This window comes from Gymnodraco acuticeps, unplaced genomic scaffold (assembly GCF_902827175.1).
Source record: "Gymnodraco acuticeps unplaced genomic scaffold, fGymAcu1.1, whole genome shotgun sequence".
Taxonomy (NCBI): domain Eukaryota; kingdom Metazoa; phylum Chordata; class Actinopteri; order Perciformes; family Bathydraconidae; genus Gymnodraco; species Gymnodraco acuticeps.
In genome coordinates, this window is record NW_022992057.1 from 281,631 (window position 1) to 296,572 (window position 14,942).

The following is a 14,942-nucleotide window of genomic DNA, read 5'->3' on the forward strand; positions in this document are numbered from 1 at the left end:
GGATAAGCTTTTTCAGGACATGAATGCTGTGACTGTTGTTGGTATTAACTTTCATTGTACAAATATTCAGCCTTTTCAAATCCTCTTCAACCTCTGTCACTTTTGAAATGCTACTCCTTCAGCTAAAGAGTTCATTCAAACTTCAAGCCGGTGACAAGCAAATTATCTATTAAACTACATTTTTAATATTTTACAGTTTTTGAATGATCAGTTTAGGTTTTGTAAAATGTTAAGACCATTTCACATTTTCTAATGGGTATAACGCAGTACTGCAGATGGTCAACACGCTAACCAACATAATGAAAAAGGCTAGACTTAGTATTTCATTAATTTGTCTTAATATTTTGTATCTCATTATGTTTGATTCAGTATGTCTTTATTTTATTTTCGAAGAGCTATCATTATTTTGTGTCATCTCAATACCTTCACAACCCTGAAATACCTACTGCCAGGAAAATAACCGAGGTGTAGATTATCTTGTCTGTGATGGTTTGGTTACAGATAAAAGTAGTGTTTTACTCATTGTTAGTTAAATGAATAAATACATTTTGCCACAGAAGATTAATAAAGTTCATTATAAAGTCTAACATTTAATCAATTATTGACTTGAATATTTCAATGAAAATGCCAACAGATTTTGTTGATGTGATTTAATTTATGAATAACAAACAACAACAACAACAACAACAAATGCAAATAACAAAACTGATGAACTTACACATATATTACATTACAATTCCCGTATTTGTTCTATTTTTTTTATTGTTTTCCCCTCAATGTAAATATTACCCCTGATCGTGTCTAATTTTAATTTGGCTTCAAAAGGCTCCCATGTAGCCTTCTCAATGGAGAATACTTCCCCACTCTCCAGCAGAACTTGCAGCTGAACCTCACAGGCACTGCCGCCACTGCCACTGCCACTGCCACTGCCACTGGCACTGCCACTGGCGCTGGCACTGCCACCGCCACCACCGCTGCAACCGCTGCAACCGCTGCACTCCAAGTCCATCACCCCAATAATTTCTCCATATATAGTTTGCAGTTTTGGCTTCTGTTGAGGGAAAGTGGGTATAAGGATTTAAATCACTATTTACATTGAGCGAATAAACAATTGATGACATTTAAGTGTAGGCTATGTAGTAGTTTCTTTTTTTCACTTAGTTTGATCTAAAATGTTCATACGTTTTCATTACATTGATTAAAATAAGAATTCCAAATAATTCCTGTTTTAACTATCAAAAAATGTATATAAGTAAGGTCATATCATTATCAGATCCAGGATTTAAATTGGTTAATGTCTTCAATCAGAAATACATTATTATTTTCTTGTTAACAAAAAGTTCCAAAAACATTAAATACAAATAAAAACATATCTTTCATTCTAAAACTGTGTTTGAAAAAGATCAAATAACAGATTACACAACGTACCTCAATCTTGGTGAGCTGTGAGGATTGGAGCTGGATCCCATAGTCGGTGCGAGTGGCCTTTAGATGGCTGATGATCACCAGCTCCCCAATGTTTGCTGCTGCCATGGCAGCTTCCCTCCAAAGGGTGATGGAGATTCGGTTGGACTCCTGTTTAAGGGAGCAAAATAGTTGTATCTAATGTCACAACAATATCAAAGTGGAAACAAAAAAACTTCAACAAAGTATTCATCTTGGGGTGATACAATATTTTCAAAAAAAATTGAAACTTAATTGAAACAAATGAACCAATGTAAGTAAAACATGTATAACCTACCTGCTCCAATGTCAACCTCCGGGTTGGGACGAATTATTTTCCACTCCGTACCCTTTTAACCGCAAACATCTAAACAACAAGGTGTTCTGTTATTATCTGTTTTTATATTGAATAACAACATGATAACTACAGACAAAACGTGGATGTATTTAGGACACATTCACATCTCCACCTGGTTTATTTTGAGAGCACATGCCACCGTACTGATAATCTTAATACTAGAAAGTAAGGTCAAAGTTACCTCAATTATTTCTCCCTGCACTGACATGTAACCTTGCCCCTCTGTGCAGTCCTTGATCAAGGTCAATGGCGAGGCAGGGTGGAGGAGGGCCTCCGCCTCCTCCAGAAGGTTTTGCGGCACTTGCAGGGTGGTTCCTCGAAAAAACATCGTGTTTTTTGCTATATTCATAAAATATGGGGGAAACTGCCCGCGCAGTGTGTACCCCCTTATTACATAGGTACCCCCCTCTGTGATTCTTGAGGCATACTCCTCATAAATGGTAACTTTTATTACACTGCTGCCATCAGACAGAATGGCCACTTTGTTATTTTTGATGGTGGCCGCCTTTACTGTGGCGCCAAAGTCCCAAGACACCACTTTTGACTGGTCCTCCAGTTTGAGCACCTTCACAGTTATTGGTGGGAGCTTGAAATAAGGTGTGTCCATCGGTGTGTTGAGCACAGTTTTCAGGGCCATGTTCTGAAACAACAAAATATACACTTTTATTAGTTTTTAATAACCGAAGCATATTAAAATGAATGAGGAAATTGTGTACATGACTGACTGCTTGTTTGATCAACCAATTGTCCCCCGATACCAGGCAGTCAGAGATCTCAATATAGAGTATATAGAAGCGTGAAGGGACCATAACAAAATGGTTATTAACACATTATTTATGAATCATTTGACATTCTCATCAGAGTACATGTACATGTACATTTAATTATCATTATATTCTAGAAGTAAAATTCAGTCTGAAATGTAATGAGAAGAAAGTAGCCCAACTTTCACTTAGTTCACAAAATAAAGTTCCTAATTGTAAACGTAATATGTAAATTCATTTATTTAGATACAATGTTATCATATTTGTTTTAATATACATTAGAAATGACATTGGAACCTTCATGAGGTACTGCTTGCATGACTACTTAAATAAAGTAGTTGTTGAAGTTATTCAACTAGAATATATATTTATGTATACTCATTATCATACATTTTAATCTAAGATACACTTGTAAAATCAAGTTTAAGTGGACCAAATTGATTTTGGTAGTGTTGTAAAATTCACACTGAACATATTCTATCGCTTATCAAGAAAAGGTGATTTCAAGCATTCATTAACAAATGTCTGTATAATGTCAATATATAATTGTTTGGATAGTGGTCGTTGAACATGTTAAATTAAGTTTTAAAAAAACGTCTCAACAACTATGCCGTAAAACGACGGAGTGGTTGAAAAAGCGGCCCATAAAAAAAATCACATGAGCTGGACAGATTCAGTTTATGTTAGTGACATGCCATGTGCAAGTAGCCTGGGCGACTCGACCGTAGTCAGACAATACAGAAAGCTAAGGATCAGAAGTTTGTGAACGAATATAACCCGTGAGTCACATTTTGGAGTTTATTGGATTTTATCTATGTTTTTTTTTCGAACAGCAGCAAGGGTGAGTAGTAATTTGATGTCTTTCTGAACGCACGTAAACTGAACAGCATGTGCTGGAGAATTAGCTCCGCGACGAGGCTTTTTGTTGTATTAAGGATTACATTTTCAAATATGTAAAGGTGAGATTCCTTATCCTAAGTTATTTAAGTATATGTGTACCAATTCCGTTAACTAAACTTAACAGTTGCATAGCAATGGGTAGTCAAGAGTTAACGTTTGCTACTTTATACAACGTTAACTATCTGAAAGCCGTAAGATAGAGCAGTGTGTTCTAGTTCTTGAGCTAACGTTAGCTCAGCTACGCATTTGATACAGTAAACCTACGTGCTAGCATTAGCACTGCTGATACGACTTGACATAATAGGCGCTTTCACACCAAGTACTTTTCCCACTTTAGTTCATGACAACTAAACAGTTCATATGAACTAAGTACAGAGCGCTGGGCTAATGCGAGGAAATAGGAACCTTTTTCTCCCATTAAAGTACCTGCTCTCTAGCAGCGACTGAAAAGGGAGTGAAAAGGTTCATATGAACTAAATTCTAATTCCGGATTTTTTTGGTGTGAACGCATATTTTCGGAACTATATTGAAACTAAAGTGGGAGAAGTAATTTAGTAAACTAGTGTTAGCTTAACTTCATACGTCATACCAGGGTTAGAGGCAATGAATTGTAATACTTTCCCCATTAGTTTAAGTCTTAATATAATTCATTTCTAAAGTTAAGCGATGTAAAAACGTGCTTTATTTTACTTGCTTAATAACGAAGCTAAAATAAATAAATAGCTAATGCTAGCTCTCTTAGCTGTTAAGTTGCAACCCAGTGTCACGGCATTTGATGTCATAGTCACGAAATGAATTTAACAGCTAAATTAGCTGGCTTTAGCTTCGCTCGTCATCGACGATGAATTGTAATACTTTTCGTTAAGGTTTAAATATTAGTAATGTTTTAAGTAAGGTGATGTACAACCTTTTATACTTAATGTTATTCATCACACTATGTTGAGATACTGCTAAGCAGAACGCTAGCACACTTGGCTGTTAGCAATTTACCAGCTAAGAAAGTTAGCGTTAGCTTAAGTAAATACTTACAAAAGCTTTTTTAACTTATTTATCACTTTTCACATAGTCTTTAAACCTATTTGGGTAACTTTTCAAGGATATATGACATTTAAAAAAACCTACAGCGTAACTTCCTTAAGCTAAATGGGAGGCGTGTGGCGCAGTGGCATGTAATGTAAATGCACCGGTAGCAGCTGACTTACCTTTAAATGTGGTGTGAGAATAACACGAGAATAATAAGAATTATAAAACTAACCTAACTTGATAATATATTAATATAGATATACAGTAATTTTTGGTTGACAGGGAGTCGTTGAAGGTCGGTTTGTAACAAGTGGCGAGTATTCTAGTAGATGGTTTGCTGTTGACTGGTCTCACGAGACACCGGCTGGCCTCTGATATAGGGTTTTATGCCTCGCGACAGACAAGTCTTCCCGGTCTTTGATAAAGTGGGGTCTCACGAGACACCGACTGGCCTCGGATATAGGGTATTATGCCTCGCGACAAACAAGTCTTCCCGGCTTTGATAAAGTCTCACGAGACACAGCTGAGTTGATTCCCTGACTATCCATTTATAATTCAGTAATTCACTGTACTTGATGAATACAAGCAACCTGGCAATTGTGGTAGGCTGTCACAGACCAACCTGGCTGACTTTTTAGCCTGGTGGCACAGGGGACATATGGCTAATAGTTCATTTTATAAATTATTATTTTTGAATATGATGTTGGTCCATACTCCATGTTACCTTCCTTAGTCCCTCTTTTCCTCCATGTCCCGTTATATTGTCTTAGTTAATTATGATTGTATAGTGGATGTGTGTAATGTTTTATTTTATTCACTCATGCCAACAAAACAACTTAAATAGTAAAGGTATAATTTAATGAAACATTTCTTACCTACTGTAGATGATATGCCATGTTGATCTTGCTGAGGCCCACACTCTGAATGAATAAAGAATTGCTAGACAGACACCATAAACAGCTGAGAAGAATACTGACCGGCTTCTCTTTTTTATAATTATTGTTTTATTTACATTTATCACCTTTCTGGATAGAAGTTGTATTCAGCGTTCCTGTGCCATAGGAAATACCATGAGTAATTTAGGTCTTGATAAGTATGGAAAGTTGAGAAAACGACCTATTTCCAGACAGGTATCCCCATTCTGCTTTCTAAAATAAAAAACCATACATTTGAATACAAATCTTACAACAAGATTTTCTGTCATTTTGCAGGGAGCTAAAATGTTAATGGCCAGAACAAGGAGGTTTGAAAGTGCAATATTGTATGCGCTTCACAATGTATAAGAATATAATGGTTATAACTTAATTAATGGGTGCAATATTTCCCTTTGTTGGCTTTACAGTTAGAAAGGGGAGTTTGGCATTGTTCATATTCACAGCTAGTGGTACCACAGTGAAGGATTAAGGTTACACATTACCTGTCTGAGTTGTTGCACCGCCATGCTCCAGCGAGAGCATTGCCCTCAGCAGAATATGTTGGTGGTTCCTCGGAGCAGGAAAAAAAACCAGAGGTGACAGGGACTTCAGTGTTGCAGCTCCCAGACTGTGGAACAGCCTCCCAGCACATATCCGGACTGCTGAGTCTATTGAACTTTTTAAATCCCAGCTAAAAACTCACCTCTTTGCACTGGCTTTTAATACTAGTTGAACATTACATTTTTATATTTGTGTTTTTTATTTATTTATTTTTTATATGTTTCTAGTTATTGTGCTTTTAATTATTGTTTTATTATTGTACTTCCATTGGGTTATTCAATATTGTAGTTACTGCCTGTACAGCACTTTGGTCAACCGAAGGTTGTTTTAAATGTGCTATATAAATAAAGATTGAGATTACATGATGTATTCCTTTTTTTTTATGTTTGAAAACAATTGGTCCTTTAATTTTTGTATTTACTCAAGAACTGGTGCACTGCACTATGCAGTTCTTTTGTAAATGACTCATCATGTAGGTATTCAAGGAAAAAAGCAAATTTTCTTTGAGAAAGGGGCTTTATCTTTCTTTCTTTCTCTCCCTCTCAATGTCACACAGGTCAAGTCCAGCTGGGATGAACAGAGCATGAGGACTGTCCCTCACAACCCCACCCGGGAAACCCAATGGTATGCTGAGACAACGTCGGATCAGAGCCGGATATCCACAAGCTGTATTATGTCATGTTGGGAGGTTGCTGCTCAGTGGTTAGTGCGCTGAGCTTCGGATCACGCTGCAGTCAACATTCCGCTGTGTCCTTGGACAAGACACTTCACCTCAAATTGTTCCTGTGCGGATTCCCCACAGTATTGAATGTATGCAGTTGCTTTGGATAAAAGCGTCTAACAAGTGACATGTAATGTCCTCTAACAGACAATTAACATGTCATCTGAGTTTTTAAGATAAAAATACCTTAAACAACTTATTTGTACAAACATTTAGTCATTGAGTCACTGAACTACATAGCCACTGACGGCTTAATGCAGCTACTGAGACAGGCGAAGCTGGATGCAGCCTCCATGCTTGAAGTGGAACATCTGACTGAGTGGTGAAAGGACAACAACCTGGTCCATAACATCTAAAATGTCTTTGTTTCTTCAATGATTAGATAATATCACTCAGGTGTGTGTGTGGCCCCAATCTGCCCAGCAACACCATGGTTCCGCAGCCTGAGGTCGCGCTCCAACCGAATTAAAAAAACATTTTTTTTCACCAGGCTCTCAGGAGGCTGAACTCTCTTCCCACGGTATTTCTATCTCTTTGTCTGTACACACAAACTGACTATAAAGTTGACTATGATAGTTACCTGAGAGCATTTAAAAATATTTTTTCAGAAGATTTTAAAGACCCACTAGTGTAAGGTTTATTTTTTAAATAAAAGCATTTGATCTTTAACCATTTTAATTCATATCATGTAACTTTTCTGTATCTTTCCGGTAAGTTCAGCAACATCCTTACTTTGTTTCTGTAGCAAGAAGCAGCTACAGACACCATTCAACTTCTTCTGCATTTTCACTTTCAGCTAGAGACTTATTTCCAACTATAACACTCACAAGATAATCTAACTTTCTTTTAAGCTTTAATTTTCTAGAGTTAAAAGTTGCAGCTGACTGAAACTATCAGTCAGATAATTTACACCATAATCAATTTATTGTTAAGCTGAAAAGCAACTAAGTAAAACAAATTGTCAGCATCCACCTAATTCTAAAATAAAAAAAGGAACTAAAGATATCTTACATTTTTTGTAATCAGTGCAACTGCCACCAAAATGCAGCCAAAGGGCCTTATACATTTCCTCCTGGTTTGTCAAAGTGCCCCTATCGTAAGGTCGAAGGCCAACATGAAACGTTTAGGCTTTATGCAGAGAAGGTTTCTTTTTTGTTGACATTTTCTAATTTCTTTTAGTTTCATGGTGTGTATGTTATGCTATTAATATGATATGACTCCTAGTAATTAATTGCTGCATTTTGAAGATGGCACACCATTGTTGACTTTCAAAATCTAGTAAACCCTTTCATTGTAATGTGGTAACTTGTCTTCTTCATACTAATGGTTTGCTCTACATTATTTTGCATATACAGTAAACTCCACAAAGATCCTCAGGTGATTTGGGGATGAACTGTCTCTTTAACTCTCATTCAAAAATATTCAGTGTTGCGCTCTTACTCCAGCTTCTAGTACAATATGACTGCTATTGTTGCTTACTACTAGTAGTACTACAGTAACGGTTGCCATTGGCAACCATTTAGAAAAAATGTACAACAATATATTAGATATATATAATATCCTGCCAAACTCAACATGTATATTGCATTATATTTATGTATATATATATAATATCCTGTCAAATCCAACATGTATATTTTCCTATTTCTTTATTTTTCTTGCTTATTCCAATTTTAATTGTCTACTTTTTCTAAATATGTTATACTTTTTAAAGTATTTTTTAACATGTAAGTTATTGCAATGCATTTCAGCTGTACCAGTTAACACACAGACACACACTCTCTCACACACTCTCACACACACACACACACTCACACACAGACACACACACTCTCTCTCTTACACACACACATTCTCTCTCACACACATACACTTACACCAGTGGTTCTCAAAGTGGGGGGCGCAGAGGCATGCCAGGGGGGGGGCGCGAGAGACCAGGAGGAAAAATGGTTATTAAAAAAAAAAAAAGATAACAAAAAAAAATCATAAATTGAAAAATTATTTATTCGAAAATAATATGATGCAGTACTATTACGTCTGGGTCTCTGTGTTTCATTAAAGCTTGGCTCTGTGTGTGTGTTAAACGAGCCATTTTGTGTGCGCGAGAGAGAGCGTACCGGTACCGGAGATCGTTGTTGTTAGCTTCTGGTGCTAGCGAGCTACGCTAACGGATATAAAGAGTTTTTTTCAACAACAAAGTGGAGGAGAGCTCTCCTGTCAGACTGAGAGACTCAGTGAACTAAAGGACTCTCAGTGTTTAGATGGTTAACTTTAGTCTATGTTATCTCAGTGGGTCTCAAACGTTTTGGTCACGATTAATGTAAACAATTATTTCCGAGGCACACGTTTATATGATCATTATAGTTATAAAAAAATAAGAGAATAAATGAAAAACAGGTATAAAATACTATATGGCAGTAAAACAAGAATAAAGTTTAAAAGGGTGATTTGTAAAATATCCATAAAGAATAAGTAAATCTGCTTACAGGTCTGTTTCATAGGTGTTGAGAGAGGTCTCCATAGATCTCTTCATTTTGCTCTCAAAGTGCACCAGATTGATGCTTTTAACTTCAATATTTAAAAAGAAATCTTCCCGGGGGTCCACACACCACCTATAAAAATAGAACTTTACCCCTGCTTACACCTATAAGCCGTGAGCTGATTATCGAGCCTTCATTGTAACAGTCACACTGTGTATATGCGTGTGGATTGTTGCAGTAGAAAATTCCTGAAAATACTGTAGCGACCGGTACATTAATGGGAAACCCTAAATGTTTGAGCACCCTCTATGAAATGTCAAGCTACCCCACAGCACCCCCAAAATAAATCTCTGGCACCGCCACTGAGCCTGACTTGTGTTGGGGGGGCCCGACTTTTTTTTTTCTCCAAAGGGGGGGCCTGACAGAAAAAGTTTGAGAACCACTGACTTACACAGACACACACTCTCTCTCTCAAACACAGGCGCACACACAAACACACACATATACACACACACAGACACACTCTTTCAAACACAGACAGACAGACACACACACACACACTCTCACACACAGGCACACTCTCTCACACACACACACACTCTTAAACACACAGACAGACACATACACACACATTCTCTCTCACACACATACTCTCTCTCTCTCTCAAACACAGGCACACACAGACACATACAGACACACACACACTCTCTAACACACACACACTCAAACACACACACTCTCTCTCTCAAACACAGATACGCAGACACACACAAACACACACACACTCTCAAAGACATACACACACATTCTCTCACACACACACACACACACTCAAACACAGACACAATCACACACACACACACACACACACACACACACACACACACACACACACACACACACACACACACACACACACACAACACACACTCTCTCTATGGCCATAGTGTTTGAACGGGTGGCAAAATGGTCAGATATACAAGTCAATGCATTATTATGGGACGCAGTGCTGCAGTTGGTTGTCTTTGATCTCTGGACACACACACAGGTGATATGATTGGGTGTTATGAGTAGGTGCTCAGGAACAGAAACAAACACTGACAGACTGGACTTTAACAGACTGTCTCAGCCTATTATTTTCTGTCTGATGGAGACTTCATACAGACTTCAACAGGTTCCACATATTTTATACATTATTGGTGACGTATGGTTTTAGTCGAAAAGTTTGCAGTTGAAATATTCTTCTGCTTTCCCAAGCCTTTTTACTGTCTTTTCTCATCTTAATACAAATTAATTCACTACTACTTACATCTGATATTTAACTCCTTCAGCCTATTTTCAGCTGCAGAACCCATTCAACTATTACATTATTCAGCTATTTCAGGACATCAAGGCTATACATGTTGTTGTTTATACCTTTTTTAAACCTTTTCTTTTAAATATTCAGCTTTTTCTGCATTTTTTTAGCTAAAAGCAGCTACCATTCAGCTAATAACATATTCAGCTTTTTCTGCATTTTCAGCTAAATTCAGCCATAAATGTTCACAGTTTACAGCATTCGCACGCATTTTCTGCAAGAAATGCATTTTCTAGTTTCAGATGGAAGTCCTATTAATTTAATGGGCAGGGACTTACTATGTGAATTACAGGCAACAATACATTGCACTTCAGACGGATTGTTTTTGACAATTCCTGACAGTAAGGTCTATCAGGCAGTCCAATTCATTCAATCATCGCGAGACAACCTTTATTGTTGGTCATTTCCAGATTTCAACATGATTTCTGTTTTCTCCACAACAGGGATTCAGAAGATTGCTAGCATTTCTCTGGTTTGTGCGTCTTTAATGTCTCTTATGCGACCTGTGTTGAATTGTCATTGCACAGCAGCCTTTAATCCGTCAGATGACTACGCGCAATCAGTAAGAGGTTTTTGCAACAAATCAGATCGGTTGACAAGTGAACAATATTTGTTCATTTCCCGACAAGGATGTGCTTTACCCATCAGACTCACAACACCCCAGCAGGTTCTCCAAGTTGAAGAAACCCTCCCCTACATAACGGTGGCTGTTACGCCAGGCAGTAACCCAAAGGAGGTGGGGGCCATGGCAGCCCGCTGCCAGGCCCAGCTGGAAGCCTCACTTTCCCCTCTCTCACACACACACACACACACACACACACACACACACACACACACACACACACACACACACACACACACACACACACACGCGCGCAACGTAACGTAATTAACTTTGGAGGGGAGCATTTCCTGCTTCGTCTCGCGGAGCCGATTGCTCTTCCCCAAAGCACCTTCCTTCATTTACAACCAAACCCCCCCACAGAGTATGGCCCCCCCTCAGATTTTTCAGAAGTCCCGGCTACATTATGGGCAAAACACAAGAATCATGTGGGTTTTGTTGCCTCAGCGCCTCCACATCGAGTAACACTTAAAGCCAACGCCAGATTGCCAGCTATCAGACAGTACAATTTGCCCCATAGAGCCATTTTGGGGATTGAAGGAGTCATCCAATCTTTGCTTGATCAGGGCGTGTTAATTTACACAACTAGTCCCTGTAATACTCCAATTCTACCCATACCTAAACACAATCGCCCTGATGAGTGGCGCTTTGTCCAAGATTTGCAAGCTATTAATGCTATTGTCGTTCCGACAGCTCCTATAGTGCCGGACACCAATTCGATTTTAGCTTCTCTGCCCCCGGACTCTAAGTACTACACAGTGATTGATTTATGTTCAGCATTTTTCTCTGTTCCTCTGCATCCAGACAGCCAGTATCTGTTTGCATTTACTTTTAAAGGTAAACAAATCACATACACGCGCCTCCCACAGGGGTTTGTTGAATCTCCGACAGTGTATGCAGCAGCTGTGAGGAGAGATCTGGACACTTTGGTCCTGACAGGAGGTAGTACCTTGCTTCAGTACGCAGATGACCTGTTGTTAGCTTCTCCCAATAGAGACGCCTGTCGCATCGACTCCATTCTGCTCATGAAAAGACTTTCTGAATGCGGACACAGAGCATCCCTGGCCAAGTTGCAATACTGCCAGACTGAGGTCACGTATTTGGGTCACATTCTGAGGGATGGACACCGTCTCCTCTCGCCAGCATGGATTTGTCTGTTGAACAAAGTACCACCACCTCGCACAAAGAAGGACATGCTTTCCTTCTTGGGCATGGCAAATTATTGCAGACACTGGATTTTTGAGTATGCTGCGATGGATTCTGTCCTGCGTGCTGCCACTCTGCAGGCTGCCCCTAACATTGTTCAATGGTCTGAGGACATGCACACTGCCTTTCAGGACTTAAAGCGAGCCCTCACATCGGCTCCCGCCCTGGGTCTACCTGATTACCATCAGCCGTTTCACCTGCACGTCCATGAGAAGGGGGGCTTTGCAACGGGCATCTTGGTGCAGAAGCATGGCTCTAATTTCCGGCCTGTTGCATACTACTCATCTCGACTCTCCCCTGTGGTGCTTGGTATGCCCTCATGCCTGCGGGCTGTGGCCGCAGTTGCGATAGTTGTAAAACAATCCTCTCCCATTGTACTGGCCAGTGACTGTGTAGTACATGTCCCACATGCAGTTTTGCATATTCTGAACACCTCTGCTACTCAGCATATGACGGCAGCAAGGCGATCTGGTTATGAAGCGGTAATTCTTTCAAGTCCACACATCACTCTTAAACGTTCCCCCCCCCTAAACCCAGCAACACTGGTGCCAATTCCAGATTTTGAAATAACACATGACTGCGTCACAACGATTGACATGTCTTCCTCCCCCAGAGCTGATATGTTGCAAACTCCTATCCCTAATTCAGATATGATTCTATACACACGGGTCTGCGAGCAGGCCGTCTGACACAGTACACTTAGCAGGCTACGCTGTTGTGAATGACTGGGAAGTTTTAGAAAGCCGGGCCTTGCCAAATGGCACGTCAGCTCAGGCTGCAGAGTTGTATGCTCTGCTCAGGGCGTGTATTTTGGCTCAAGGTAGAGTTGCAACCATTTTCACAGACTCCAGGTATGCATTTGGTGTGTGCCATGACTTTGGTGTCTTGTGGAAAATGCGCGGTTTCTTAACATCGGCTGGTAAGCCTATTCAACATCATGCGTTAGTAGCTGAGCTATTAGACGCTATCCTGCTCCCTGCACAGCTAGCAGTAGTTAAATGTGCTGCTCACACAAATTCTAATGATCCTATTTCGCGTGGAAATGCGTTAGCCGACACCGCGGCTAAACAAGCAGCAGTTTCCTCCTCTTCTATGGTGCTCCAATGCCCCTCGACACAACCCGCAGAAACCATTTGTTTGCCTTCCTGTAATGATGTCGCGGACATGCAAGCCCGCGCTGATGTTAGGGAGAAAGATTTATGGCTAAGACGAGGTTGTACACTTGACGCTGAGTCCAGCTTGTGGCTCCACCCAGACGGCCGGATGGTCTGTCCCCGTTCATTCCTCCATGTTTTGGCACATGTTGCACATGGCAAATCACATGTAGGAAAAGGAGGGATGAATGGGATTATAAAGTCACAATGGTTTGCTCCAGGCATTACACTAGCTACACAGACCCTTGTAGATAGATGCATGATATGCCAGCAGACAAGAAGAAAAGGTCCAGTTCAGCATGAACATTTACCGCCCCCCTCGGGGCCCTTTGTAAATATGCAAATTGACTTTTCGCACATGCCACCATGCCAAGGATTCAAATATATTTTGGTAATAGTGTGCCAGTTCTCCAAGTGGGTAGAGGCCTATCCTACCAGAAAAGAAGACGCCAGAACAGTTGTAAAGTGTCTTTACCTCAGACACAGATTGACCTCTTCAAAGTCACCATCCGCACACATCCAACCAGATAGGCGGCCAAGGGATACTCATCGACCAGTTCACAGACTTCCACAAGAGCAAGTTCTCGTGACGGAGATGGAGTCACCTCAAAGGCTCTGTAGTGCTCACTATAACATCCACACAGCAGTTTCAAGACTAAAAACACTCTCTGATGCAAAATGCATATTTGATGGATTTCCCCAAATTCGGGCAAGCCACCTTCAGACCCATGGACAACTACCATACCTGTCCTGTAGTTTATTCCCTTGCTCCAAACATTTTTTGCAAGGTGTATTTCAGATATGTCAGGATCTTTCTGTTTAAAAGCTTGAACTAGCTCCTCCTTCAAAACATCTAACGGGACAGTAGATACATCTGAGACATCCAGCATTTGATTATCAATACTTGGAGACGACAAGTGGTACCCAATCATAAACTGATGTTTCACAGCCAGAGATAGGGGCACATTTTTAAAGCAACTGGTGTGTTTGATTATCTTTTTAAAGAAACTGTGCTTTGCCTCAAACCTCATAGTCCAAAGTCCCACAAGAGGCCCAAAAAACCTTATTAGTTGTGGGTAATGTTCTATGTAGTGGTGTTTGGGCCGCAGTCTATTGTTAGGAAAAACCTCTCGATACCTTTGTCTATGGTCTGAAATGTTGCTCTCAAGGTATGCAATAGACTCGTCGTTGTGAACTGGGGCAACCACAAGCTCAACAATCTGTTTTAGGTCCAACAAGACCTGCCATGCTGGATCATGCTCAGGAATCTTAGGCCCAATTAGAAATGGGAGCAATCTTAACAAGCACCAGTTTTCATGGGCATTACCACCTATGGTTTTCCTGTGTGAGAGATTTTGTGGCAAAATGTGAGGCTTATTTGTTTTGTCTGTCCACTTGTATGGGAAATGTAGAATGGAATTGTTAATATCTTCCAAGGT

At 39.9% G+C, this 14,942-nt stretch overlaps 1 long non-coding RNA gene across 1 annotated transcript; it reads right to left on the minus strand.

The window, feature by feature from the left end:
* Window positions 1-964: 964 nt before the first annotated feature.
* On the minus strand, window positions 965-1,809 carry LOC117537011. Its single transcript, XR_004567657.1, has 3 exons — window positions 1,742-1,809; window positions 1,429-1,575; window positions 965-1,051 (listed from the first exon to the last, which is right to left on the minus strand). It is a non-coding gene; the product is annotated as an uncharacterized LOC117537011 (long non-coding RNA).
* Window positions 1,810-14,942: the final 13,133 nt, after the last annotated feature.